Source organism: Mobula birostris, chromosome 3, assembly GCF_030028105.1.
Source record: "Mobula birostris isolate sMobBir1 chromosome 3, sMobBir1.hap1, whole genome shotgun sequence".
Taxonomy (NCBI): Eukaryota; Metazoa; Chordata; class Chondrichthyes; order Myliobatiformes; family Myliobatidae; genus Mobula; species Mobula birostris.
Window position 1 is genome coordinate 191,118,145 of NC_092372.1, and position 27,199 is coordinate 191,145,343.

A 27,199-nucleotide genomic window follows, 5' to 3' on the forward strand; every position below is an offset into this window, starting at 1 on the left:
CCATCCATCGCAATCAGATCGCCAGGATGTGCTCCTACACCCTGCATACAAACAAAAGCTGAATAGAGAGGATACAGTACAGAATGTAATATAGTGCTGCTCTGAGGAAACAGATGAGCTTCTATGCAATTGACCAATCTATATTCAGAGACTCAGTTGCCAGCCTAAATCAGTATGTTACTTCTGTCACAAACTTTATCATTAAGTGTGTTGAGGATTGTGTACCAAAGAGAACAATCTGGGTGCTCCTGAACTGAAAAGCATGGATGAACTGGGTGTTGCACACTCCTATTTAAGTCCAGGTCTGCAAATTCAAATCAAGTGACGCTGACCTTTACAAGAAACCAAGATACGATCTCTGTAAAGCTGTCAGAGATGCTAAGGGTGTACCAATCCAAAATCAAATCCCAGACCAGCTGTCAGCCCCACCCCCAACAGCCTCTAGTGCACCTGAACCCATAGTCACTGCTGCAGACATAAGATCAGTCTTCCAGAGAATGAACCCATTGAAAATATCTGACCCAGATGGAGTCCCTGGCTGTGTCCTTAAATCCTGTGTTGGTCAGCTGGTGGAGTTATTTTTTGTTTGTTCAGTTGTTAAGTCAAGTCCGAATCTTCGAGTTATTTGCAAACATTTTTAATCTCACCCTGCTTCAAAGTGTGGTTCCCACCTGCTTTAAGAAGACCACTATCATCCCGATATCTAGGACGAACAAAATGGTTCTGACATCTACCATCATGAAGTACTTCAAGAGGGGATCAACTCCTGCCTTCCAGACAAATTATTTATCTCCCTGATCCTACACTCATCTCTGGAGCATATGGACCGTAGAGGCACCTACACTATTGTTCATTGACTACAGCTCAGCTTTCAATACTATAATTCCAAGCAAACTTATCACCAAACTCCAGACATGAGGAGTTAACATCTTCTTCGCAATTGAATCCTTGACTTCCTGCCAACACAGTGCAGTCAGTTAGGTAAGTAGAAACATACCTGCAATGATTATTTTAATGAACAGTGTTCTAAAAGGTTGTGTCATCAGCCCACTACTCTACTCTCTGTACACTCATGACTGCATGGCCAAATTCTGCTCTAACTCCATCTAATAAAAAATGCAGATGATACCACTATAGTGGGCCATAGTAACATGATGTCATGACAACAAACTGCCCCTCAACATCAGCAAAACAAAAGAGCAGGTCATTAACTTCAAAAAATGGGACGGGCGGTACACATGCTCATGTCCTGAGAGGGCAAAGAGCTTCACACTCCTAGGAGTGAATATTATCAATAGCCTATCCTGGTTTAACTATATAGATGCCACAGTCAAGAAAGCTAACCAAGGCCTCTACTTCATCAGGAAGAAAGAGAAATTTGGCGTGACCCACACCAATTTTTATCAATGCACAACAGAAACCATCCTGTCTGGATGAATCATGGTTTGATATGGCAACTGCTCTGCCATTCTTAACTAAATGCATGGATGAATGCATACATACAGCTGTATCAAAGGGGGTGTTGAATCAGCATACAGGAGGAAGATTGAAAACTTGGCTGAATGAAAAAGGATCTAGTTCTTCTGTGGTGTAATAACAACAACCTCTCATTCAGTCTCAATAAGACCAAGGAATTGTTACTTCAGGAGAGAGACACCAGAAGTCCATGAGCCAGTAATCATTGGGGGATCAGAGCTGGAGAGGGTCAGTAACTTTAAATTCCTGGGTGTCACTATCTCAGAGGAACTGTCCTGGACACATCATATAAATATTATTGTCAAGAGAGCATGACAGCGCCTTTACTTCCTCAGGAGTCTGCAGAGGCTCAGCATGTCATCAAAAACCTTGGCAAACCTCTATATATGTGTGGTAGGAAGTGTGCTGACTGGCTGCATTACGGTCTGGTGTGGGAACACCAATGCCTTTGAGTGGAAAATCTGACAAAAGGTAATAGATTAGGCCCAGTACAACACGGCTAAAACCTCCCAACCATTGAGCACATCTACATGAAATATTGCTGTAGAAAATCAGCATCCATCACCAAAGATCCTCACTACTCAGGCCTTGCTCCTTTCTTGCTGCTGCAATCAGGTAGAATGTACTCAGGACTCGCACCACCAGGTTCAAGAACAATTACTACCCCTCATCTATCAGGCTCTTGAACAAAAGCGGATAGCTACACTCAGTTTAGGACTCTGTTACATTGTTATTTTATACTCGCTATTTATTGTTCTTTACTTATATCTGCATTTGCACAGATTGTTTACAGTTTATAGTTACTGATGTTTACAGTTATTGTTCAATAGATTGGCTAAGTAAAAAGAATCTCAGGATTGTATGTGGTGATATGTAAGTACTCGGATAATAGATCTTACTTTGAACTTTGAGTACAGCAACTGCTCTATGCATGACCACAAGAAGCTTCAGAAAGTTGTGGATACAGAAACCAGTCTTCCCTCTATGGACAATACTTTCCTCTGGCTCAGTAATGCATCTAGCATAATCAAAGACCCACCCACCTGGGACAGTTTCTCTTTTCCCCTCATCAATTGGGCAGAAGATACAATAGCCTGAAAGCATGTATCACCGGGCTCAAGGACAGCTTCTATCTCATTGTTATAAAATTACTAAATGGCTCCCTATGAAAAGAGGGACTCTTGATGTCACAATCTACCTCATTATGATCTTGCATCTTACTGTTTACCTGCACTGTGCACTTTATTAGACTATGAGACCGTAAGACATAGGAGCAGAATTAGGCCATTCAGCCCATCGAGTCTGCTCCACTATTTCATCATGGCTGATCCCAGATACCAGTCAACTCCATACACATGTTCTCTCACCATACATGGTAAATGGTAGGGCATTGAAGAATGCTGTAGAACAGGGGGATCTAGGAATAATGGTACATAGTTCCCTGAAAGTGGAATCTCATAGGGTGGTGAAGAAAGCTTTTGGTATGCTGGCCTTTATTAATCAGAGCATTGAGTATAGGAGTTGGGATGTAATGTTGAGATTGTATAAGGCATTGGTATGGCCAAATTTGGACTATTGTGCACAGTTCTGGTCACCAAATTATAGGAAAGATGTCAATAAAATTGAGAGAGTACAGAGGAAATTTACTAGAATGTTGCCTGGGTTTCATCTCCTAAGTTACAGAGAAAGATTGAACAAGTTAGGTCTTTATTCTTTGGAGCGTAGAGGGTTGAGGGGGGGGACTTGATAGAGGTGTTTAAAATTATGAGGGGGATTGATAGAATTGACGTGGATAGGCTTTTTCCATTGAGAATGGGGAAAGATTCAAACAAGAGGACATGAGTTGAGAGTTAAAGGACTAAAGTTTAGAGGTAACATGAGGGGGAACTTCTTTACTCAGAGAGTGGTAGCTGTGTGGAATGAGCTTCCAGCAGAAGTGGTTGAGGCAGTTTCGATGTTGTCATTTAAAGTTAAATTGGATAGATATATGGACAGGAAAGGAATGAAGGGTTATGGGCTGAGTGCAGGTCGGTGGGACTAGGTGAGAGTAAGATTTCAGCATGGACTAGAAGGGCCGAGATGGCCCGTTTCCATGCTGTAATTGTTATATGTTTATATCCCTTAATGCCCCTGCCAATCTGGAATCTATCAACTTCTGCTTTGAATATACCCATGTACTTAACTTCCACGCAGTTTGTGGCACAGCACTCCACAGATTCACCAATATTTGGCTAAAAAATTCCTCCTTACTTCTGTTCTCAAGAGTAATCCCTCAATTTTGAGACTGTGTCTTCTAGTCCAGCATACCCCCACCAGAGGAAACATCCTCTCCACATCCACCTTACCTAGTACTTTCAACATTCAGTAGGTTTCAATGAGATCTCCACATATTCTAAATTCCAATGAGTACAAGCCCAAAGCTGCCAAACTCTCCTCATATGTTAACCCCTTCATTCCCAGAATCATCCTCATGAACCTCCTCTACAATCTCTCCAATTACAATACATCCTTTCTGAGATAGGGGGCCCAAAACTGTTGACAATACTCCAAGGCCAGGCAGCATCTCTAGAAAGAGGTACAGACTAGGTCCTGACGAAGGGTCTCGGCCTGAAACGTCGACTGTACCTCTTCCTAGAGATGCTGCCTGGCCTGCTGCGTTCACCAGCAACTTTGATGTGTGTTGCTTGAATTTCCAGCATCTGCAGAATTCCTGTTGTTTGCGACAATACTCCAAGCGTGGCCTGACTAGCGTCTTATAAAACTTCAGCATTATCTCCTTGTTTGTATATTCTATTCCCCTTGAAATAAATGCCAACATTGCATTTGCCTTCTTTACCACAGACTCAACCTGTGAATTAACCTTCCGGGAGTCTTGCACTAGGTCTCCCAAGTTCCTTTGCATCTCTGATGTTTGCATTTTCTCCCCATTTAGATAATAGTCTGCACTATTGATCCTTTTACCAAAATGCATTAACGTATATTTTCCAACACTCTATTCCATCTGGCACCACCTTTTTGCCCATTCTTTCAATTTCTTTAAGTGCTCCTGCAATCGCATTGCTTCCTGAGCACCACCTACCCCTTCAACTCTCTTTGTATCACCCACAAACTTTGCCACAAAGCCATCAATTTCACTATCTAAATCATTCACAAACAATGTGAAATGCAGAGGTCCCAATACTGACCCCTGGGGAACAGCACTAGTCACCGGCAATCAACAAGAAAAGGCCCCCTTATCCCACTCACTGCCTCCTGCCTGATAGCCATTGCTATAACCATGCCAGTATCTTTCCTGTAATGTCAGAGCATACTATCTTCTTAAGCAGCCTCATGTGTGGTACCTTATCAACTGCATTCTGAAAATCCAAGTAAATGACATCCACTGTCTCTCCTTTGTCCACACTACTTGTTACTTCCTTGAAGAATTCTAACAGATTTGTCAGGCAAGATTTCCCTTCACAGACACCATGCTGACTTTGACTTATTTTATTTCTAGTCTCCAAGTATCCTGAAAACTCATCCTTAATAATAGACTCCAACACTTTCCCAACCACCGAGGCTAGACTAACTGGCCCATAATTTCCTTTCTTTTGCCTTCCTCCCTTTGTAAAGAGTGGAGTGAGATTTTCCTGTCCTCCGGGACCATGCAGAATCAAGTGATTCTTGAAAAATCATGACCAATGCATCCGTTACCTCTTCAGCAACCTCTTTCAGGACTCTGGGATGTAGTCCATCTGGTCCAGGTGACTTATCCACCTTAAGACCTTTGAGCTTGTCTAACACTTTTTCCTTTGTAATAGCAGTGGCACTCACTTCTGCTCCCTGATACTCACAGACCTCTGGCACACTGCTAGTGTCTTCCACAGTGAAAACAGATGCAAAGTACTTATTAAGTTCATCTACCATTTCTTTGTCCCCAAATTACTATCTCACCACCATTAATTTTCAGTGGTCCAACATCAACTCTCACCTCCCTTGTATTCTTTATATAACTTATTGGGTAGTTTGCTCTCATATTTCATCTTTTCCCTTCTTATAGCTTTTTTAGCTGTCTTTTGTTGGATTTTAAAAGCTTCTCAATCATCCAACTTCCCACTCACTTTTGCAACATTATATGCTCTTTTCTTGGCTTTTATGCAGTCCTTAACTTCTGTTGTCAGCCATGGCTGCCAACCCCTGCCATTTGAGAACAACTTCTTCTGTGGGACATATCTATCTTGCACCTTATGAACTATTTCCAGGAACGTCAGCCGCCTCTGTTCTGCCATCATCCCTGCCAGTATCCCCCTCCAATCCACCTGGTCAAGCCCTTCTCTCTGTAATTCCCTTTATTCCATTGTGATACTGATACCTGTGAGTTATGCTTCTCCCTCTCAAGTTGCAGTATGAATTTAATCGTATTATGATCACTGCCTCCTACGGGTTCCTTTATGTTAAGTTCCTAATAAGACCTGGGTTATTACAGAACACCCACCCTAAAATAGCTTTCCCCAAGTAGACTTGAGCACAAGCTGCTCTAAAAAGCCAACTCGTAGGCGTTCAGCAAACTCCCTCTCTTGCGATCTGATACCAACCTGGTTTTCCCAATCCCCTTCCATATTCAAGTCCCCCATTACAATTGTGACATTACTCTTATGACATGTCCTTTCCAGCTTCCTTGGCAATTTCAGACCCACATCTTGGCTATTATTTGGAGGCCTATATATGATTCCCATAATGGTTTTTTAACTCTTGCAATTTCTTAACTCCACCCACAAAGATTCGACATTCTCTGACCCAATGTAACTCCATTTCTTAGCAATAGAGCTAGACTGCTGCCTATGCCTTCCAGCAAAGTATATCCTTTGATTTTATACTCCCAACTACGCCCTTCTTGCAGCCACGACTCAAGTACGACTATGTCATACTAACGAATCTCTAATTGCACCACGAGTCTGTCCACCTCATTCCAAATGCTACGTGCATTTAAATACTACGCTTTCAGTCCTGCATTCTTCACCCTTATGAATTTTGTCTCCTTGGTACAACTAAACTCTTTCCTCTGTCTGAAGTTGTACCCAATCATTGGCTTGTCCTTCCTTACATTCATATTACGTATTACATCATCCACCTGTAAACCTGCTGGCTCATTCTCAGCTCTATCATACCGGTTCCCATCCCCCTACCATATTGGTTTAAACCTCTCCCAACCTGCCCGCAAGGATATTGGTCCCCCTCAGATTCTGTAGGCAGTTTTTTGCACATCTCTAAAATGTTCCTGCACTTAGCACTCAGGCTATGATATCTCAATTGCAAAGTTTCACATAAGATTTTTCATTATGTTTTAAATCTTGCATATAACACTACACTGGTAGCATCAAATAATATGTGGAAGGGGATAACCAAATTCATAATATTTTTATTATTTTTGCTCTAAATCATAGAGGACAATGACAACATCAATTGTTATAACACTAAAATATATACCTACATCACAAATTTGCCTTTCATGTGATACAGCTTAATGGAAAATTGAGGTTCTAAATTAAAACAAAGAAAACTATGAAGGTACAAGGAGAATTGAGTTAGAGTTGATTGGGAGAGTGCATTGAAAGGCACAGTGGCAATGGAAATTATGCATAAGTTGCAAACAAAAATTCCTTCACAGTTCATGAACACAAATTTAAAAGTGATTAATTCTGTGGTTGACTCAAGAAATTAAAAATGCTTTTAAATAAAGAGGCTTGCCAAAAACGGCAGCAGCCTTTGATAGCATTTTAGAACTCAACAGAGGAGCATTAAGGAACTAATAAAGAAAAGCAAAGTAGAATATCATAGCATTCCAGGGAGAGAGGCATGGTCAACAGCCCACCCCAGCATTCTTAGTGGCCAGTGTATTGTTCTTGTTTTAAAATGTTTTTCAAGTTTTTTATATTACATTTTAGCTTGGGTTATGCAGTTATTCGCTTGTGTTTATGGATCACCCTGACTGTAACTGAGATGTGTGATCATCACCTCCCCCATCTGTATGTGACTGAGTTGCTTCTCTTCCCCCGGTCATAGTGCCCAGTCTGTTTCTGTACACGTCACAATAAAACCAGCAAGCTTCCCTCATCTGCCATCATGGACCAAATGCTCTCCACATTGGTGTCAGGAGTGGGATTACAAATTGACAGCGAGATTGAAGAGCCTCGCCATCGGACAGAGCACCTTAAAACCAGGGGAATAAGTCAAGGGATCAAGCAGTATGCCTCCTCCACATCCCCGGGCTGATCTCCCAAAGACAGGACTCGGACCTGGGAACTGAACATCGTGCCTTCCCAGGGAACCCTGATGAGGAGAGCATACCCAGGCTCCTCAACCCTGGGGACATGGTGGAGTACTTCACCCACCTCCTTTGTGGCCCGTACCAGAGAACCCAAGATACCACAGCCATGGGAGGATGGGCAACATGGGAGATACCACCGACGCCACCGAAGGAAGAGGAAGACCATTGGGCCTCAGCAATTCACGCCACACAGTCCACCCTGAGGCTCCCCAAATACAGTGGTGCCAACTATCTGGAGCTTTACCTGGCGCAAGTCAAACTTGCTGCATGGCACATCGGATGGAGCCCCATCTAGACAGCGGCGCACCTTGCCCTGGCGCTGGAGGGGTGCCCTGCAGGCCTTCCTGGACCTAACAGCAGCTGAGCACCGTGACGACAGGACCCTCGTAGTATCGCTGGAGCAGTGTTTCGGGCAGAGACCACTGGAGGAAGCAATGAGGGAAGAACTGGGCAGCAGGCAGCACCATGTGGGAGCGTTCGTGACTGATCTCTGTCACTGTGCTCTTGCAGCTACCCCAGCTCCCTCCTGCTGCCCAGGGAGAGTTCGCCTGCCACGTTTTTGTAAAGGCGCTAAACTGGAGTGCCTTCAGCAGCACATTCGCCTGACATCACTATCATTGCTGGCGAGATGCTGGCAGAGGCAGACAGGACAGAAGCAACACACTAGCCCCATCACATGCCATGGAGTGATATCTGCAACCGGTATGGTGAGATAGGCTATTTGGCCCAGGACCGCCATGCCACAACCCAGCACAGCCATCTGGAAACAACGGGCAGGCCACACCACCTATGAACTCAAGCAGAATCTTTCTGATGTCGCCTCTCCAGGTGGGCTGTTTCGATGAAGAGCAAGGTTTATATGTGGATTGCATGGTGGAGGGTATCAGAAGCTGTGCATTGGTAGTCATGGGGTCAACCATCACCATCATCCATCCGGGTGTCCTCACCAACACAGATCAGACACCCCTGCCTGGGTGAACAACAACGGCAGTCCAGCTGGCTACGGTCACCGGCGACTGTGTAGCAATCAGAGGGAAGAGGTAGCTGCACATCGCAGTGGGGAAAAATACAGTGAAGCTTGAGGTGCGGCTAGCCCACATCCGGGATCCCTGCATTATAGGCCTGGACCTGCTGTCATGCTGTGGAACCCATGTGGATGTGTTGGGGGCAACACTCAACCTCGGACGTGGGTCTCCGAAAGAGCAGCTCCAGTACCTGCTGGGGGCCCCAATATGGATCTACTGCCCCACCCGGAAGAAAAAACAATTCCCCAAGTTTGGAAGCCATCGGAAGGGGCAAGAAAGGTGCTCATCTGCAATTCCAATGTGGTATGCTGGGAGTGTTTTCCTGAGCAGTGGAAGGTCGTCATGTTGTACCGTAACAGGCTGGCACCATATCAGCCACCGGCCACCACATTCCCAGCAGGGTTGAAAGAAGGAAGTCACACTCTGGGGCCTCTGTCTCTTCCCACACCAAACAGTGCTCCATCGGGGAGGGGGGGGGGGAGGATGCTACAGACACGCCACAGCACCCCAGGTGACAGTGTCAACCACCACTGGGACTTTTGGACTTTATTGTGGACCCTGAGCTTGCTGGGGACGGCTGACCTCTCAGGTGGGGGCAGTGTAGCGCTCCCGGGGTGTGGGGGGTTTGGTCAACAGCTCGCCCTAGCATTCTTAGTGGACAGTGCTATTTATTGTTCTTGTCTTAAAATGTTTTCATGGGATTATTGTGGGATGTTCAAGTTCTTTTATTGTTACATTTTAGCTTGGGTTATACAGTTATTTACATACAGTATGTGTTTGTGGGTCACCCTGTCTGTAACCAGGATGTGTGATCATCACCTCCCCCATCTGTATATGACCAAGTGGGTTCTCTCCCCAGGTCATATGCCCTGGTCTGTTTTTGTGCTTGTCGCAATAAAACCGGCAGTGAAGCTAAACCAGCGTCTCTCATCTGTCGTCATAGACTGAATGCTCGCCTCAGTATGATTATACACTGGCAAAAAATATATTAAAATAGACAATAAGAGCTTATATAGGCATGTAAAAGGGACATATTCCTTTAAGACACAGTACAAATTGGGCCTCTTGCACACAGAGAAATTTACTTTACTAAGGGGGAGTAAGGACATGGCAGAGGAATTAAACAGATCTTGAAAAATCTGTCAGATATATTACAGAATCAATGATCCATCATAACGAGGAACTGAAGACACTAAGTATTGAGTAAAAGATGCAGACACGAGGAAATCTTCAGATGCTGGAAACTCAAGCAACACACACAAAAAATGCTGGTGGAACGCAGCAGGTCAGGCAGCATCTATAGGAAGAAGTACAGTCAACGTTTCCGGCCGAGACTCTTCGTCAGGACTAACTGAAAGAAGAGATAGTAAGAGATTGGAAAGTGGGAGGGGGAGATCCAAAATGATAGGAGAAGACAGGAGGGGAGGGGTGGATCTAAGAGCTGCAGAAGGGAAAGGATCATGGGACGGGAAGCCTGGGGAGAAGGAGAAGCGGGGAGGGGAGCCCAGAGGGTGGAGAGCAGGCAAGGAGTTATAGTGAGAGGGTCAGAGGGAGAAAAAAGGGGGGGGAAATAAAAAAATATATAAAATAAATAAATAAGGGATGGGGTGTGAAGGGGAGGAGGGGCATTAACGGAAGTTAGGGAAGTCAATATTCATGCCAGCAGTTTGGAGGTTACCCAGACGGAATATACGGTATTGTTCCTCCAACCTGAATGTGGCTTTATCTTGACAGTAGAGGAGGCCATGGATAGACATATCAGAATGCGAATTGGATGTGGAATTAAAATGTGTGGCCACCGGGAGATCTTGTGTTTTCTGGCGGACAGAGCGTAGGTGTTCAGCGAAATGGTCTCTCAGCCTGTGCCAGGTCTCACCAATATATAGAAGGCCGCACCGGGAGCACCAGATGCAGTATATCACCCCAGCCGACTCACAGGTGAAGTGTCGCCTCACCTGGAAGGACTGTCTGGGGCCCTGAATGGTGGTGAGGGAGGAAGTGTAAGGGCATGTGTAGTATTGAGTAAAAGATTTGTTTTACTGTATTTGTCACATGTACATTGAAATATACAGTGAGGTGCATCATTTGCAACAGATCAATTCAGCGAGGATTGTGCTAGGCAGCCCACAAACGTCACCACATTTCTGGTGCCATCATGGTTCTAACCCGTACTCATTTGGAATGTCAGAGGAAATCTAAGCACCCGGAGGAAACCCACACAATAACAGGGAGAACACACAAGCTCCTTACAGACAGTGGCAAGAATTGAACCCTGATCTTAGCCAACAGCGTTACTCTAACAGCTACACTACCGTTGCTACAAATTAATGACTGCTTCCACTGGGGCTTGAATCCAGGACCTTCTGCATGTAGACGTGCTAACCACTACACAATGGAGCCATATTGCCAGATACTACAAAATAAAATAATTCAAGAGTAGTTGATGACCTTAAAAATAAGAAATATTGCAGAATTGTGATCTATTTTGCAGAATTTTAATAGAGGTGGCTTCAAAGATGGTGGATGTTCTCGTTGTCATCTTGCAATCTCCCACAGATTCTGGAATTACACACACAAAATGCTGGCAGAATTCAGCAGGTCAGGCAGCATCTATAGAGGAGAATAAGCAGTTGATATTTTGGGCCAATGCCATTCATCAGAACCAGAAAGAAAGGGGACAGAAGCCAGAAGGCTTGTTGTTCAGCCCCTTACATCTTCCACCTATCCCCTTCCAACTTTTTACTTCATACCCCACTCTCCCACCCAGGCACCTTTCCCCTCACCTATCATCTGCCAGCTTTTACTCCTTCCCCTCCACACCTTCTTATTCTAGCTCCTTACATTCTACTCCTAGTTCTTATGTTCTTATAATTAATTTCTCTGATCAGTCAGGTTGGCATTTTAGTATTTTAGCCAAAGAACAGACCTCAGAACTTCTGGAACAGCAATGGCCTGACAGTTTAGAACTTAGCCAGAACGTTTTAGATTAACATAGATTTGGTCTCAATATCACAAATGCAGCTAGTGGAGCTGCTGCCTCTCAGCTCCAGCATCCTGGATGCTGAATGGAGTTTGCACATTCTCTCTGTGACCATGTGATTGCTCTGGTTTCCTCTCACTTTTAAAAGAAGTAGGGGTTGTTTGATATATTATCTAATGCAAATTGCCCCAATTTATGTGATTGCTAGAATCCGGGGGGCGGGGGGTGAGGGGACGAAAATTGAGTAGAATTAGTGTAAATGAGCCCATGATAGTTGGCATGGACTAGTGGACCGAACGGACTGCTTCTGTGCTCTGTGACATTATGACTCTGTCTTTGGGATTCATAAATTGATATTCCAGGCTCAATTTAGAGAAGTCAACAAGGATTAATATGACTCAGACAATGGAATAGAAATTTAATCTGTTTATCAAAGAAAGAATGTATTGAAGCAGATCAGATGGCAACTTTTAATTACAGGGCTTTATTAGTAAATTAAGTAAATGGGTAAAGCTCTGGTGAATGCTTATAAATGTGGTGAAATGTGAGGCTAGCCAGGAGTGCTTTGGAATCGCCAAGTTTAGAGGTAATAAGAGGATAGTTTTCAGCAACAAGGTTGAAGCAACAGTGGACTCAGGTGATGTCAGAAGACTAAAATAGGCAGTCTAAATAACAGCACAAATATGTTGTCCGATGCTCAAGCCAGGTCCAAGCATAACATCAAATTTGTGAATGCTTATATTCAATTTCAGAGTTGCCAAGGAGAAGAATTGTGTTGGAGAAAAGAGTTTGTGATGCAGGAATTAAGGTAATGTGCTCTTTTATATGATAATTATTTATAAATATTACAATTAACTGTGGTTCCAGTTCAGATCCAGAAGTTACACTTTGCCTGTTTGAAAATCTCCACTCTGTTTCTTGCCATTAATTCAATCTCCAGCCAGGATCATAATCAATCTCCAGCCAAGTTCACAAATAATCATTCTGAAAGTCCATATTAATACTGTGCACTGACATTCTTATCTACTCCTTTTAGCTAATTCTTTATCATGTATGAATTACTCTTCATAAATCAGCATTATCTGCATCAGCTGAAAATTTATAATTAAAGTTCAAAGTAAATTTGTTATCAAAGCACATATATGTCATATACAAGCTTGAAATTCATTTTCTTGCAGTTATTCCCAGTAAATACAGGAAGCACAGAAGAATCAATAAAAGACCACACCTAACAGCACAGGCAAACTACCTATGTGCAAAAGACAACAAATTGTGCAAATACAAAAAAATGAAATAATAACAATAAATAAATAAGCAAAAAAATAGAGCCCTTGAAAAACAGTTTAAAGATTATGGGAACAGTTCCATGATGGGGCAAGTGAAGATATTCCCTCTGATTCAAGAATCAAATGGTTGAGGAGCAATAACTGTTCCTGAACCTGCTGGTGTGAGTCCTGAGGCTGCCGAGGTTCCTTATCCTTCTTCCTGATGGTAGCAGTGAGAAAAGAGCACCGCCTGGATGGTGGGGTTCTTGATGATGGATGCTGCTTTCCTGCAACAGTGCTCCATGCAGATGTGCTCAATGACGGGGTGAGCTTTATCAGTGACGAACTGCAGTGCTTCCACTGATTTTTGCAGGTTTTTCCATTCCAGGCCATTGGTGTTTCCATATCAGGTCATGATGCAGCAAGTCAATATATTCTCCACTACATTTCTAGAGAAGTTTGTCAAAGTTTTATATGAGATGATGAATCTTTGTAAACTTCCAAGTAAGTAGAGATGTTGCTGTGCTTTTTTCATAATGACAATTATGTGCCAGACCCAGGACAGATCCTCTGAAATGATAACACCAAGGAATTTAAGGTCGCTGACCTTCTCCACCCCTGATTCGATGAGAAGGACTGACTAATAGACCTCGGGTTTCTTCCTCCTAAAGTCAATAATCACCTCCTTGGTCTTGCTGATTTTGAGTGAGAGGTCATTGTTGTGGCACTTCCAGCTTCACAACAGATGCTAAACTAACCTCTCTATAATTCCTTGCACTCCTGCTTTAATCTGTCCTAATCTTTTCTTCAGGCAATAGGTAAATCTGCAGTAAAGATCATTGAACAACTACCTTTATTTGAATGACAAAAAAAATGGTGTGATACCACAAGATCTGGGGGCTTTCTTGCATGAGATAGAAAGCCCAGATGTGCAGACAGAGTACGTAATTAGAAATGTTTGATTGCAAGGTCTATTGAAAAAAAAAGTAAGGAAGTTTTGGTGCAGTTTCACATGCTCCTAGTAGGAACATATATGCTAGAGATTTTCATCCCCATATTTATGAAGGGTACAGTTGATCAAGCAGAGATGTTTTAATTATTTTGTTTTCTTGAAGGTGGAAATTAAGGTATATAGAGAGACATTAAGCAGATTTCATAGTTTGGGGCCTCATATCTCAGAAGGGATGTGTTGTTCTTGGAGAAAGTCCAGAGGAGGTTCATGAGGATGATTCCAGGAATGAAGGGATTAACATATGAGGAGTGTTTGGCAGCTTTGGGCCTGTACTGACTAAATTTCGAAGAATACCTGGAAACCTACTGAGTGTTGAAAGGACCAGATAAGGTGGATGTGGAGAGGATGTTTCCTGTGGTGGGGGTATCCAAACTAGAGCACACAGCCTCAAAATTGAGGGGTGACCCTTTAGAACAGAGGTAAGAAGGGCTTTTTTTAGCCAGCGAGTAGTGAATCTGTGGAATGCTCTGCCACAGACTGCAGTGGAGGGCAAGTCTGTGGGTATATTTAAGGCGGAAGTTGATCACCTCCTGAACTGTCAGGGTATCAAAGGATATGGCAAGAAGGCTGGTGTATGGGGTTGAATGAGAGCTAGGATCAGCCATGATGGAATGGCAGAGCAGACTCAATGGGCTGAATAGCTTAATTCTGCTCCTTTGTCTTATGGTCTTATGGTAGGCATTCCCCCAGTTAGGGCATATAAATTTCCAGTGCACAGTTCCAGAATAAGATGTCATTTACAAATTTCTTCTTTCAGAGTGTTAATAATCCTTGGAATTTTGTACCTCGGAGAAGTATGAAAGCAGAGTCAGTGGGAGCTATGCTAGCATAGGGTTTAGTACGACTCCATTACAGATCAGAGTGTCAGAGTTTGGAGTTCAATTCCAACATTCTCTGCAAAGAGTTTCTACATCCTCCCTGTCAGATGCATGGGTCCGGTTTCCTCCCAGTCCAAAGATGTACCAGTTAGTAGGTTAATTGGATATTGTAATTTGTCCTGTGATTAGGCTAGGGTTAATTTGGAAGTTCTAGTGACGCAGGTCAAAGGGCCCAAAGGGCCTACACCGAGCTGTTATCTCTAAATAAATAGATAACAATTATATATTAAAGAAGGAGCTTGACAGATATTTGATACACAAGGAAATCAAGCGGTATGGGTGAGCAAGCAGGAAAGTGGCACAGAGGTCAAGATTAGATCAACCATAATCTTATAGAGTAGTAGAATAGGCACCTAGAATCATTTTGTTTATTCCTGTTCCAGCTCCTGCTCATACACCTCAGGTTCGTAGAGTGTAGGATCTAAAGAGGCATTCATTTTAACCTTAAGCAAACCATAAAGAAATATTTCAAATAATTCCAGAAACAGGCACTTTGCCACACCTAGACTATTGATTTGCCTAGTCCCATTCACTTGCACCTGAACCATAGCCCTCCCATACCCATCCCATCCATATCCCTATCCAAACTTATCTTAAATGCTGAAATCAAATCCACCACATCCACTGGCAGTTTGTTTCAATTTACACAACCCTCCGAGTGAAGAAGTTCTCTCTCATGTTCCCATTAAATATTTTACCTTTCACTCTAACTCATGACCTCTAGTTCTAGTCTCACCCACCCTCAGTGGAAAAGCTTACTTGCATTTTCCCTATCTATACCCCTCATAATTTTGTATACCTCTATCAAATCTCCCTTCATTCTCTTATGCTCTAGGGAATAATGTCCTACATTATTCAGCCTTGCCCTGTAAGTTATGTCCTGTCAATTCCTGGCAAAATCCTTGTAAATTTTATCTGTACTCTTTCAAACTTGGACATCTTTCCTGTAAGTAGGTGGCCAGAACTGCACACAATACTCCAAATTAGGTCTCACCAACATCTTATATAGCTTCAACATAACATCCCAATTTATGATTTATGAAGGGTTTTCAATATAGATGACTTTTCAGAAGATGTTTATTTGGAGTAGTTGAAATCCATGATTAACTTTAATACAAATACAATCTAATTGTACCTAATTGTAACCTACAGAATATTGAAAGGCCTAGATAAAGTGTACATGGAGAGTATAGAACCAGAGGGTACAGCCTCAGAATAGAAGGGTTCCCTTTATAACAGGGATGAAGGGGAATTTCTTTAGCCAGATGTGGGTGAATCTGTGGAATTAATTGCCACAGACAGCTGTGGAGGCTAAGTTATTGGGTAGATTTAATGCAGAGGTCGACAGGTTTTTCATTAATAAAGTTGTCAGAGATTATAGGAAGAAGGCAGGAGAATGCGGTGGAGAGAAAATAAATCAGCAATGATTGTATGGCAGAGGAGATTCACTGAGCCAAATGGCCTGATTCTGCTCCTAAATCTTATGGTATTATTGTCTAATTTAACCCAATAGCTTAATCTTGAAAAAAGCAAAGTCCATGTTATTGCCTTTTAAATAAATGAATAATTGTTTCTTCACTGCTATCGAAGCAATGCAGAGAACTGCATATAGTAATAGTAAAACTGAATAAACACATTAAAAGTGTTAGTTTTTTTCAGAAAGATTACTAGGTTGGCTACATCTCAGCTTCAAAATTTTCCGATTTGAACAAGTAGTACAGAAGAAGTTATTTTAAGAAATTATGCCAACTTTTTTTTAATACACCTTTTTTCCTTTAATGTTGAAGGTGTTAATTCATGCTGGGACAGAAGTATAAATCTGGTTCCACAAATATCTGCCCAAAGTGATTATCCCTCGTTTATGACCCAGACAAGGATTATGACTACCCTAACACAGACTTATGTCAAAACTAAAAATATACTCAGACAAGAAGTTTCTAAAGAGACAACTTTAATTTGCATAGGTTCAGTTAACAAGCATCACAGAATATTTTCTCCATTGATAAATAACAGATGTGCACCAATTGTTGTTGGTGATGCTAGATGAGTGACATTTTGCATGAGTGAAATGGAATGTGGGTTTCTGTAATACACTGGCAACGAAGTGCTTTTGGATGAAGTGAAACAAACCACATCAACTCAAGTTAGATATTCTGGTTTCATCAATAACTACAAAATGCAAATTATTGGGTTCTATGTGATGATAATGCCAAATTGCAGCTTTATCTAAATCCCTATCACCAGTTTCAAAAACATATCAACATAGTCCTCCAAATTCCATTGATACTGGTATGTGAAAACTAAAGTGGTAGCATATTAATTACAGGACATTCCATTGTATTTGCTGCCAATAAATTGCTTTAGAAGTATAGTCAATTTTGTAGGCAAATATACTAGCCAGCCTATAAATACCAAGATCTGAAAATAGGAAAGTGACCCAATAATTCTGTTTTTGGCACTATTGATCAAGTAAAGAATATTGGCCTAGATAATGGAGCCATAGTTGAGTTGATATTCAAAAAGTTTCTGGAGGTGTTCTTTGTCCATCTAAGGGGATCTGCAGCAGTTTAATATCCAATCAAAAGGAGAACATGTCTTAAAGCAGTTGACTCAGCACTGAAACATAAGCCAAAAATCATATATAGATTTGTATTCAGATCTACAATAAAATGTTATAATCAAGTCTTAGAAGTCAGTGATGTAAAGACTGAAAGCAGTAAATAAAAGGAAAAAGTTCTAAATCAAAATATAGACATCTCAACACTCCTGGAAAGAGATCTATTTAATAGTGCAGTGATGGTTAAAATCTATGGGGGTAAGATGAGAGTGGGAGGGAAGAAATTGAGAGCGAGAGAGAAAGAGAATGTGATGGTGAGGGTAATTGAAAACAGGGGAGCACAGCAATTGTAGTGGAATGGGAGATTCACTGGCACAAAATTAAAGTATGCACACTCCCAATCCAACCAAGAATTACCACAATTTTTGGTAGTTTGTATGTGAATATTTATTGTAACAAAATCAGAAAATGCTGTAAATTAGTGGTCACCAACCTTTTGCAGCCCAAGATCCCCTACCTCGACCTCAGTGAAAGGCAAGATCTACCTACTAAATCGTTTAGAGAAAAAACAGCTCAGATTGTACTTCCAATTTGAGGCCTTTTATTTGGGCGAATTGTATTTGAATTACACAAGATACTTTTGTCAAACTTTCAAATTAATTCAAACAAAAAAACACTGTAACTAGCATATCAAACAGGCCATAGCTGTCTCTCTTTAAGAATATTACATACTTCACACCTTTAAGTCTAAGTTTCATTATTTAATTTTATTTCAACACGAAAAATAAATGAATAAAAATTGACTGTTGCACTCAGTGTGATGACTGGGGCTGAATACTTTCTGCTAGTTCCCTGCAATTTGGCTCATAACTACAGACAGCCAGTCTGAGACAGTCTGTGAGGTGTAGGGTTGCCAACTGTCCTGTATTTCCCCCGCTAAGGTAGAGTGTTCCTACGAAACCGTTCGTGCCGAAATGCTTTACGTTGAAGAAGCAATTACCATTAATTTACATGGGAAAAAATTTTGAGCGTTCCCAGACCCAAAAAAATAACCTACCAAATAAAACATAAAACCTAAAATAACACTAACATATAGTAAAAGCAGGAATGACATGATAAATACCCAGCCTATGTAAAGTAGAAATAATGAGGATTAAGCCAAAACCGATTCGTGGGGTAAAAAAAAATCAGCACATCACGCATGCGCACACAGATGCCCGCGCAAGGCTTCATGGTCATGGTAGTCTTTCTCGGGGTAAACACTGATGTCCCGGGATTTGACTGCTACTTTTGTCTCTTATTTGGGAGTGAGAAAGCTGGTAACCCTAGTGAGGTGTCTGTCAGTAAGTCAGCTCCTGTACTTAGATTTAATAATTCTCATCTGTGAAAATGCAATTTCACATAGATAAGTTGACCCGAATTAGGCACTGACTTTTAGTGCTATAAAACCAATGTGCACACCGCGCATTGCTCGGCCCCATCAGTAGTAATTGCCACCAGTTTATGAATGGGGATGTCATTTTCACGGACATATTTTTTAAACTCATTGGAAATATCCTCACCTCTCGTTCTTTCCTTTAATTGCAAAAGAGTGAGGAAGTCCTCCTTTGTTGTAAAATCCTGGAAAGCCATTCTGACAAATACAACAAGCTGAGCTGTTTGCATTACATCCAGGGATTCATCAAACTGTAGTGAAAAATATTCAAGTCCTCTGATGGTGACTCTATCCTCCTTGTCACTGTTGCAGGGCCAAGCAGTATATTATGTATTGCAGTTGTGATGTCGTTTTTGTTTTTAAAGCCATTAAAAACAGTCTCTGCGGTAATGACCATTGCTTCCTTGAATAAATCGCCATCTGTAAAAGGCTTCTTGTGTTTAGCCAAAAGGTGACTTACACGAAATGATGCTTCAATAGCAGCCTTATTTTGAGCAGCATGTTTTGTGGAAAACGATTCCTGGGCCTTCAACCCCGATTTCAGCTCAACTTTCCAGGCACGAATTGCGCTCTTTGAGGGGTAGGTGTCTTTAAATTTCTGGTGGTTGGTGTTGTGGTGCCACTCCAAATTCCCTCTTTTAGCCAGTGCTTGTGTTTGGTGGCACAACATACATACACACTTGTCTTTCACCAAGGTAAATAGAAATTCCTCTTTCCATTCTGGATGGAATTTGTATGTTTTCGCCTTCTTTTGTGGAGCCTCCGCTATGCTATCAGGATATCACGAGCGATTGTTGATTGCATCGCCTCTGATCTGAGCCGACATTCACGTGCAGGGTGGCACCTAATTAATTAGCTGGATTATTTCAGCTTTTTTCTTAAAGATGTGCTGTGTGCGTCCCGACTACCGCTGCACCCCTGCATGCTTCGCGGCCCGGAGGTTGGGGACACTGCCGTATATTGATGTTTGCGACAGTCTGTACTCTTACCTAATCTGATTGGTCACTTTGATGCAGCACAGGCTACGCTGAAAACGCAGTGCATGGCAGGGGAACTACACAAAGCACACTGGGCAGAAAGAACAGAATTAAACCCCCGCAACCCGGAAACAATCTCTCTTTACAAACAGCTTTTTAGTGAAAATATTGCTATATTACCATTAGCCTAATTAGAATTACTTACTTTTATAATACTCACATTACAACAGTATTTGTGTATTTATTTTTGATTTTTCTTCAGGATCTACTGGGAAAGTCTCAAAGATGGATCGGTCGATCGCGATCGATGGGTTGGTGACCCCTACTGTAAATATTTAACAGGTCAAGCAGCATCCATGTAAAGAGAAACTGAATTAATTTTGTAGGTCAAAGATCCTTTGTCAGAACTGAGAAAGGTATTAAAATAAGTTAGCAGACAAGGTTAAGGAAGGATGGATAGACAAAGGGAATATTTGTGATTTAATGAGTCTAGGTCAAATGGGTTATAGTTTTTGATTCTCGCATTCCCAAATTATCTACTCCTACTTTTTCTATGTATAGAAATCATGTTACTTTGCTCTCCTATCAGAATTTATGGAGGCTCTTGATCCCACCATCACTTTACAAACTACTGATTTCATTTTCAGTGTTCTAATGTATCCTTTAAAACATAATTGCCTCAAACACAAGAAGCAATTTGATGTGTCCTTCTTCTGGATATTAAGTTCAATCCACTTTCATAAAGTAGAACTGCTGGTGCCCTTGATCCTCCATTGCTATGAATTTGCATTAAAAATAGTACTTCAGAGTGAATCAGATCATGTAAGCATCAATTCTTCATTGTATGTTCAAGGTTGCAGTTTCACACCTCATAAGTACATAATGCACTATTCAGCCTTTGTCATTATGAAATACTACTACAAGCCATGCAAACTAAAGGGTCCCAAATGCAAACACAAGGGGCTGCAGGTGCCGAAACTGGAATGAAAAACAAGCTGCTGGGAAAAGTCAACAGCTGAAGCAGCATCCGTGGAGGCAAAGGGATGATGGATGCTTCAGGCCGAAACTCTGCATCAGAATTGTGAGTGCACATGAAAGGTGGCCAGTAAGAAAGAAATAAGAAAGAGGGGTGAGACAGATGGGGGTGGGGATGGGGGATGACGGGCCAATGGAGGAATGGAAAAAGGTGAGGGTAGGGGATGGGGTGTTGAGACAGGTGCTGGTAGGTGACAGGTGGAAGCATAAGAAAAAGATACAATTTTTCAAATTTTTCCTTTCCCTCCTCTCCCCTTTGTGCATCTTTTCCATCCTTCCATAAACCCTCTCTTCCCTATTCAGTCATCAAGACCCATTACTTTCCCACACGTGATTTCATCTGGTCATCTCCATACCTCCCTATCTGGCTTTCTTCCCCTTTAGTTCACCTTTCTTAGTCCCTCTCTCACCTGGTTCCATTTGTCCGTCATCCATCATTTATCTGTTAATAGATATTACCACCTACTTTAGTGTCGTTTGAAAATTTACATTCTTATCCAAAAATGGTAACCAATTGATTTTGATTAATTTCCCTTACCATTGAAAATGCAGAGAACAGAGTGGCATTCTGCAGATCATGGGATGGTTAGGCTGGTGGTGTGGAGGAAGGGGTGGGGAGTGCAGTGGGCATGGGGTAATGCATGGTGGGATTGGCTGGAACAAAATCATATGGAAATTTTACTGTACAAGTTCACAAGCTTGAAGGCTGTTATAACCCAAGTGCCTAATGGAGATCCACACCTCATGGTATTGAAAGAGGTGACTACAGAGATAGTGGTTGCTCACCTAAACTCTAGAGGGGTTCGTGAAGATTGGTAGCAAATATGGCTCCAATATTCAAGAAAGAAAGGAAAGTGAAAGCAGGAAACATGCTGCAGACTGTACTGCACCAGGGTCTATGGGTGGGATGGGGTTGGAAGAAAGAGTGGAGAGGGAATTGAATTTTTGATTGAAGAGAATGTCATAGCTATAGTCCAAGATGAAATTATTATAATCTAATGAGGCTTTATGGGTACAGCTGAGAAATAATAACAGACAATCACCTTGTTAGCATTGTATTATAGTCCCCCAAGAATAAGAGAACAAATATTGTTACATACCTCAAGGAGATCTTGTTTTTTTTTTGTGAGAATGATGTAATGGTCTTTTGGAGGTCATCTGATGTAATTTTCCCGCCAATGTGAGGTCACATGAGGACATGTTCACCACGGGTATATAAGGGAAGACCTCAGATGGCGCAGTTGGTAGTTAATTTTTAGTTTTTAGTTTTCCAGCTAGAACGTTAGTGCGTCTCCGTTTCTGTTGCGTATTTATTTTATGACGCAGTTTCATTTTTAAAGTGGAGTGTTATGTTCTGTTGCGAGGTACAGTAGTGCTGGATTGGCAATTTTTGCTAGATTTGTTGATGTACCTTTTTCCAGTAGTATGGGAGAGTGAAGACTTTATCGAAGTACAGGACCCAAAGGATTAAGAGAAGTTGGTATCGTTCGGCAGTTTAACAAAGGATCAACCCTATTGAGTCTTCGTTGAAGAAGTAGCGACCTGTATCGTAGATAACTCTTGCCAAAAGAGAAAGGTAGTTCATGCAAGGTGCTCTCTAGAAATTAAGGTCAGTTGTTTAAAGCCGTTTATTTCCTGCATCGTGAATCCTGTGGACAGAACCAACAGGAAAGTCGCGTCTATGAAGAATTCCTTCTCCAGAGAAGTCTCTCCCAATTGAATGTATAGATCTGTTGGACTTCCGAATTTACCATTTTAAGAACTGTATCTGACTTTACCGCTGTAAGAACTGCTTTCGCATTTAATGCTTTAAGAACCAGTGCCGAGTGACGATTTGTTGAACGGCCGCATAGCGGTTAACTTCCGGTTAAGGTTTTTGTTTGTTTTTTATTATTTATCGTGTTTAATACATGTTTGGTTGTTTTTATATAACCTGTCTCGACTGATATTCATTGTTGCCGGTTACGTAACAATATGCACAGAAATTTCAGAAATAATAGGAATGTCAGAGCAGGGGGGCCTAACATGCCTAATGTAGACTGGGACTACTATAGGGCTCAGGAATAGGATGGGGCAGAATTTGTTCAGCGTCTTTATGAAAGTTTCCTCAGGCACTATACAGAAGGCCCTACAAAGGAGAGGGCAAAGGTTGACCTTCTCTTGGGAAAAGAAACTAGACAAGTGTCTAAGGTATCAGTAGGGAAGTACTTTGGGACCAGCACCACAGTTCTACTAGTTTTAAATTGGTTATGGAAAGGTCATAACCGGCCTACAAGTTAAAGTTCTAAATTGGAAAATGACTTGCTAAATATCATTGGAGTAGATTGTTTGCAGCAAAGATGCAGGTTGAGTCCTGGTAAGCTAAGCATATAGAAAGATTTTCCAGTTGAATAATGGAAAGGAATACAAAAAGGAGAAATAGGAAAAAACTATTTTTGTAAAGAACTGCAAAAAAAGGCCAAATAGTCTCCTTTATTTGATTTGATCCATCAGGAAAAAAGGAATATATCACTTATATTCTCAAGCTCAGCACCATTTGCTACCAATGTCCCACATCTCTTAAGACTTCTAGTACACAGCTTTATACTTACCATATACCATAGATCCTGTCAGATAGAAACATAGAAAATAGGTGCAGGAGTAGGCCATTCGGCCCTTCGAGCCTGCACCGCCATTTATTATGATCATGGCTGATCATCCAACTCAGAACCTTCCCTCCATACCCCCTGACCCCCGTAGCCACAAGGGCCATATCTAACTCCCTCTTAAATATAGCCAATGAACTGGCCTCAACTGTTTCCTGTGGCAGAGAATTCCACAGATTCACCACTCTCTGTGTGAAGAAGTTTTTCCTAATCTCGGTGCTAAAAGGCTTCCCCTCTATCCTCAGACTGTGGCCCCTCGTTCTGGACTTCCCCAACATCGGGAACAATCTTCCTGCATCTAGCCTGTCCAATCCCTTTAGGATCTTATACGTTTCAATCAGATCCCCCCTCAATCTTCTAAATTCCAACGAGTACAAGCCCAGTTCATCCAGTCTTTCTTCATATGAAAGTCCTGCCATCCCAGGAATCAATCTGGTGAACCTTCTTTGTACTCCCTCTATGGCAAGGATGTCTTTCCTCAGATTAGGGGACCAAAGCTGCACACAATACTCCAGGTGTGATCTCACCAAGGCCTTGTACAACTGCAGTAGTACCTCCCTGCTCCTGTACTCAAATCCTCTCGCTATAAATGCCAGCATACCATTCGCCTTTTTCACCGCCTGCTGTACCTGCATGCCCACTTTCAATGACTGGTGTATAATAACACCCAGGTCTCGTTGCACCTCCCCTTTTCCTAATCGGCCACCATTCAGATAATAATCTGTTTTCCTATTTTTGCCACCAAAGTGGATAACTTCACATTTATCCACATTAAATTGCATCTGCCATGAATTTGCCCACTCACCCAACCTATCCAAGTCATCCTGCATCCTCTTAGCATCCTCCTCACAGCTAACACTGCTACCCAGCTTCGTGTCATCCGCAAACTTGGAGATGCTGCATTTAATTCCCTCATCCAAGTCGTTAATATATATTGTAAACAACTGGGGTCCCAGCACTGAGCCTTGCGGTACCCCACTAGTCACCGCCTGCCATTCTGAAAAGGTCCCGTTTATTCCCACTCTTTGCTTCCTGTCTGCTAACCAATTCTCCACCCACACCAATACCTTACCCCCAATACCGTGTGCTTTAAGTTTGCACACTAATCTCCTGTGTGGGACCTTGTCAAAAGCCTTCTGAAAATCCAAATATACCACATCCACTGGTTCTCCCCTATCCACTCTACTAGTTACATCCTCAAAAAATTCTATGAGATTCGTCAGACATGATTTTCCTTTCACAAATCCATGCTGACTTTGTCCGATCATTTCACCGCCTTCCAAATGTGCTGTTATCACATCCTTGATAACTGACTCCAGCAGTTTCCCCACCACCGACGTTAGGCTAACCGGTCTATAATTCCCCGGTTTCTCTCTCCCTCCTTTTTTAAAAAGTGGAGTTACATTAGCCACCCTCCATGCAGGCTCATGGGGCAGCAATCCTATTAGTCTAACTCCCCTTCTTCTTATATTCCTAAATATCTGCAAATTTCCTCTTATATTGGCACATCAAATTTCCTATGACCCTTTGTTTATTATTAACCTACACCAAGTTTCACCTACAGGAGTCAGGAGCTAAAAGTGGGAACTTGTGAAAAGGCAAGTCTCCTTTCGTGATGGTTTCACTTTTACAGGACCCATGAGCTGACAGTGAGAATGGGAACTTTCCATCTATTTCCCTTTTTCGATGTTGTCTGACCCACTGAGTTCCTTCAGCATTTTTGATTCTTTAAGAAGTTAAATCTCATTGATTGGCTAATTTGAAGGACACTTTAACTAATAAAAGAAAGGTGAGGTTAAATGGAGTAGTCATTCTAAGAGTGGAGAGATGAGGTTTTGGCAAGGAGGCACAGGTGAAGATAAGTTAAGTTCTTTAATGTCTTATTCATCCTTATTATTTGACTTAGAATAGATAGGACTGCAATTAGGGCAGTGGAAAGTTCCTCCTACATAAAGTTAGGAAACCTCATAGTCTTTCTGATGACAATATTACAGAAAGTGTGCCCTACTATGGCCCCTGACAAAATGGATCAAGGAGCTCGAGCTGGATATACTCAAGATCATCCAGGGGGATGCTGAGAATATCATAGATGAGACTTTGACTGAGGTGGTCACACCAAAGGTACGTGGCTTCAAATAGATGGGTGACTACCAGGAAGAATAAGGGGAGTAGGCACAAAGTGCAGGGTTCTCCTGTGGCTATTCCCCTCAATAATAAGTATTCCTCTTTGAATACTGTTGAAGGGGATGATCTTGTGCAGCAGATATGTATAGAAACTGCACATAGTTGAAAGAATAGGCATGTTGAATTAGATTATGAGAACACTCAGTCCTCATTTATTGTCATTTAGAAATGCATGTATGCATTAAGAAATGATACAATGTTCCTTCAGAGTGATATCACAGAAAAACAGGACAAACCAAAGACTAACACTGACATAACCACATAATTATAACATATAGTTACAGCAGTGCAAAGCAATACCATAATTTGATAAAGAGCAGACCATGGGCACGGTAAAAAAAGTCTCAAAGTCCCAATCGACTCCCGAGTTCCCAGTAGCAGGCGGCAAAGGGAGAAACTCCCTGCCATAAACCTCCAGGCACTGACAACTGCTGATGCATTGGAAGCACCCGACCATAGCCGACATTGAGTCCATCCGTCCTAAAACTTCCAGCCTCCGACCAGCCCCTCTGATACATCCTCCCAAGTGCCATCCTCTGCCGAGCGCCTTCGACCTCACCCCGGCCACTGAAACAAGCAAAGCCAAGGATTCGGGGCCTTCTCCGGAGATTCCGGACCACACAGTAGCTGCGGCAGCGAAGCGGGCATTTCAGAAGTTTCTCCAAATGTTCCTCCGTACTCTCACGTCTGTCTCCATCAAATCAGAATTGTGCACGGTACCTACTTGTTTATAACAGACATCACCACTGGAGTGGCCCCGCGCGCTACGTCGCGCCACCATCTTCTCCTCTTCCTCCAGTGAATTAGTGGAAGATTTCAGTTTTCCCAGTATTGTCTAGGCCATCCAGAATGCTAAGAGACTGAGCAGGATAGAATTCCTGAAATGTGTTCAGGAAAGTATATTGGACCTCATCTTGGAGAATGAGGCAGTGCAAGTAACTGGGGAGACAGGGAGCATTTTGGCTCTAGCAGCAATAAATCTATTTGTTTTAAGAAAAGGATAGTACAGGCCTCACAAGTTAGGACCCTAAACTGTAACAGGGCTAGGTTTGTAGGCAGGATCTAGCAAAGGTTGAATGGGAAAACTCATTTGAAGGAAAAGGAATTAATGGCAAGTGGGAGTCTTTTAAGAGTGAAATTTCCAGAGTCCAGGGGTAGCCCATTCTTGTTAGGGTAAACCTAGCAAGTTAAAGCAACCAACACAAACAACAGGAATACTGCAGATGCTGGAAATTCAAGCAACACACAGTTAAAGCAACTCTGATTGATGAGAGATGTTGAGGCTCTGGTCAAGAAAAAGAAGGAAGTATATATTAACAATACACTCAAAAGGAAAATCAGGAAGGCAAAGAAAGGGTATAAGATGGATCTGTCAGATAAAGTTAAGGAAAATCCCAAGAGGTCTTAGAGCCATATTAAGAGT

General features: G+C 42.1%; 1 protein-coding gene across 9 annotated transcripts in view; it reads right to left on the bottom strand.

The window, feature by feature from the left end:
* Positions 1–27,199, bottom strand: part of odad2 (outer dynein arm docking complex subunit 2) — a 277,618-nt gene that overhangs the window by 193,517 nt on the left and 56,902 nt on the right. The window lies entirely within an intron of this gene.